Consider the following 4,111-nt stretch of genomic DNA (forward strand, 5'->3'; position numbering starts at 1 on the left):
TCTAAAATTCGTCCCACGCCCATTTCCTTTGGGCGTGGTGGTGCACAAGACCGTGTCCTACTTCGTTCGCTTGTCCCACGCTCGTGTTTATAGGCGCACGCCCATATTGTTTTATCAGTCTTGAGCACGGGTGGTGGGCACGGGCATGTCGCACGCTCATGATAAATTCTCAATTTCAACCATGGTTTCTAGACACGGGCGTGTCACATGCCCATGTTGTTTTGGCAGACTCGCCCACGGCCATGTCGCATAGCTGTGGAAACTTATCACATCTCGTGTTAGGGAAAAATTTTGCCCTGTTTTCATATGACCGTATCGCACGACCGTGTCTTCGTCCATGGTGTGAGCACGGCCTAAGGCATGCCCGTGTGCCTAGCCATGTATATTAGAAAACCTGTGTTTCAAGGACTCAGTTAGTGATTAGATGTTAAAAACTAAAATTTAAAGAAATTAATACTGTTAGTGCTTGAATTGCCTCCCGAGAAGTTCTTATTTAGAGTCTAAGCTCGACTTACCTCCCTTTTGCATAGTCATGGTGGTGCGAGGAGTTTACACTCCTCGTTCCTGCTATCAATTTCATCAAAATAAGGTTTTGGATGAGTACTATTTACCTTAAAAGTGCTGAATTTGGTACGCATTACCTCGACTGTACCGTATGGAAAAATGCTGGGTACCGTAAGAGGGATTGCTCCGTTAGGTTCAGGAGTGGCAATACGAGGGTCTGCTACATCTAGTAGTACTTTGTCTCCAACCTTAAGTTGATTTGGTGAAATATTGAGCTCGTCATCGCGCGGTTTTGGTTTATTGTGTGTCCTTGGTTTATGTGTTTGCCACTCATCTAGTTCCTCTATTTGTAGCCTTTGTTCTTCATAGATGGGTTGTTACGTGAACAAGGCTCATGTGTGCTCTTCGAACGTGTTTCCTGTAAAGAAGGTTGCACCACATGGTCAGTATCAATAGGATTACGAGCTTGAAGAGTAACTGAGTCATCACCCACACAAAGTGTGAGTTCACCTGTACCAACATCAATAACGGTTCTAGCAGTTGCTAAAAATGACCTTCCTAGAATTAGAGGTGCGTCACTACACTCTTCTATGTCTAGAATAACAAAATTGATTGGGAATATAAATTCATCAATTTTTATAAGTACATCTTTAATGATACCTCTAGGGAATCTGATAGTTTTATCGGCTAATTGAATACCTATCCTAGTTTGTTTGGGTTTCCCAAGACCTAGTTGTTTAAACATTTTGTAGGGCATGACATTAATACTAGCCCCTAAATTAGCCAAAGCATTTTTAACATTTAAGCTACCAATTAAACAAGGAATAGTAAAACTCACTAGATCTTTCAATTTGTCGGCAAGCTTGTTCTGTAGAATGGCTGAGCAAACTGCATTTATCTCCATATGCGACGCCTCATCCAACTTCCATTTATTTGCTAAAAGCTCCTTTAAGAATTTGACTGCATTTGGCCTCTACGAAAGAGCTTCAATAAATGGTAAGTTAATGTGTAATTTCTTTAATAGTTTAACGATTTTACCAAATTGTTCATCTGTGTGGTCTTTCCTTGTCACAATGGGGTATGGCACTCGTGGTTTGTACTCTTTACTTACCAGTTTCTTTTCACTGTGGTCTACTTCGCCTTTACCTTTTCTTACCACAATTCCTTGCCCCAGTTTTGGTTCAAGTTCAACTAACTCTTCCTCATCTTGGATGGTAATTGCATTGAGTTGTTCCCTTGGGTTAGATTCAGTGTTACTCGGTAGGCTACCTTGTGATTGTTCAGAAATCAATTTGGCGAGTTGGCCTATCTGAGTTTTGAGCCTTTCGATCGACACCTGTTGATTCTTAAGTGCTGTTTCAGTATTTTGAAAACGAGTTTCTAACACCGAGATAAACTTTGTTAGTATCTTCTCAAGGTTCGGCTTCTTTTCCTGTTGGTAAGGTGGTTGTTGGAAAGCCAGAGGGTGTTGTGGCCATTGATTCCCTTGACCACCCCACGAGAAGTTGGGATGGTTCCTCCAACCTGCATTATATGTGTTACTATATAGGTTATTTTGAGATCTAGAATTATTACCCATATATTGAACTTGTTCCTCCTCGGTGCTAGGGTTGAATGGTTGATATTCTGTGTACGCTCCTCCTCCATTTGAATCGCACCTCATCACTGGATGTACCTGAGTAGAACCACACAAACCGTTAATATTTTTATTTAAGCGTTCTACCTGGCTCGATAGCATAGTAACCGCATCGAGGTTGAAAACACCGGCTGCTTTTGTCGGCTTTGTTCTCATGACTTACTACTGATAGTTATTCAGTGACATCTCTTCAATAAATTCGTAAGCCACTTCATGTGCTTTTTTATTGATAGTTCCACCGGCAGCTGCGTCGATGAGTTGCCTCATTGAGGGGTTCACACCGTTGTAGAATGTTTGAACCTGTAGCCAAAGTGGTAACCCATGGTGAGGGCACCTTCTTAAAAGATCCTTGTATCTCTCCCATACATCATAGAGTGTTTCTAGATCCATCTGCACAAAAGAAGAGATGTCATTCCTCAACTTAGCCTTTGCCGGCGAAAAATGTTTAAGTAAAAACTTTTCGGTCATTTGTTCCCAAGTAGTGATTGACCCTCGTGGTAACGAGTTCAACCACTGTTTAGCTTTGTTCCTTAGTGAAAAGGGAAACAACCGAAGGCATATGGCGTCGTCAGAAATGCCATTGATTTTAAATGTGACGCAAAACTCCAAAAAATTCGCCAAGTGATTGTTTGGATCCTCATCCTGCAAACCATCAAACTGAACAAATTGTTGTATCATTTGAATCGTGTTAGGTTTTAGTTCAAAATTATTTGCAATAATAGCAGGCCTAACTATACTTGACTCAGTTCCTGTTAAATTCGGTTTAGCATAATCATACATAGTGCGCGGAGCAAGATTCTGATTTACTTGATCAACAGCAATTGTAGGAGGTAGTGAATTTTCCTAATTTTCAGCCATCTCCTCGATTGTGGTGTGAATGTCATCCTCTTGCTCTTCCTCTGTGTATCTTAAGTTTTGCCTTATTTCTCTTTGGTTTCTGTGAACTGTGCAATCAATCTTACTATCAAAAAGTAATGGTCCCGACGGGTTTCTTCTAGTCATGCACTATAAAAAAAACCTGCCAGAAGCGAATAAAAGAAAAAATTAGAAAAGAAAATAAAATTTTAAATTGCAAATAAAGTAAAAATGGCTATAGTAATAAAAATCGAGTGTTCCTAATATTTTAGTTCCCTGAAAACGGTGCCAAAAACTTGATACGTGATATTTATGACAGGTTCTAAAAATTTATAATAATCGTTCTTGAAACTAACTATTATCACGATGAAGGCAAGTGTATCTATCGAACAGTAGTATAGTTTTAGCAAGACCGGATTGTCGAACCCAAAGGAACCAAGAGCACTAGTAATTACTCTCTTTTTATTATCTAGCCTAAAAATTAAGGGATTTGTTTATCTAAACTAATTAACTAAACTAAGGGTGCACTGAGAGAAAATTGGGGAAAAGCTTTTGGGAAAACTCGATTGATTAAGATAATACCCAAGGAAAAATCCACATAGAATTCACTTGTTATTTGACTCTGAATCGGATGATTTATTCATTTGACTTGATCCGTAGAAATCCCTAAGTTATATTATTATCTCTCTTGAGACTAATAACGTCTAACCCTAGGTTGATTAATTAAAATCTCTTTCTAATTAACACCCTAGTGTTGCATTAACTCGATCTATGGACTCCCTTATTAGGTTTCACTCTAATCCAGAAAAATCTTGTCACACTATCTCTAGGCGCGCAATCAACTCCGCTTAATTACGATAAATTTACTCTTAAACAGGGAATTTTTCTCCTCTGAATAAGCATATTAACTTGAATCAATATCCTGCAATATTAAAACAAGAATTAAGAACACATAATTAAGAACAAGTCAAATATTTATCATACAATTCAGATAATAATAAGGTCTGTCTTAGGTTTCATTCCCCTTAGGTATTTAGGGGGTTTAGTTTATAATTATGAAAGAAAACATATCAAAAGAATAAAGATAACAAAACATAAAGAAAACCCAAAACTCCT

General features: G+C 38.6%; 1 non-coding gene across 1 annotated transcript; it reads left to right on the forward strand.

The window, feature by feature from the left end:
* The first annotated feature begins 2,456 nt into the window (after positions 1-2,456).
* Positions 2,457-2,563, forward strand: LOC128290968 (small nucleolar RNA R71). Its single transcript, XR_008280746.1, has one exon. It is a non-coding gene; the product is annotated as a small nucleolar RNA R71 (small nucleolar RNA).
* Positions 2,564-4,111: the final 1,548 nt, after the last annotated feature.

Source organism: Gossypium arboreum, chromosome 3 (genome assembly GCF_025698485.1).
Source record: "Gossypium arboreum isolate Shixiya-1 chromosome 3, ASM2569848v2, whole genome shotgun sequence".
Lineage (NCBI taxonomy): Eukaryota > Viridiplantae > Streptophyta > Magnoliopsida > Malvales > Malvaceae > Gossypium > Gossypium arboreum.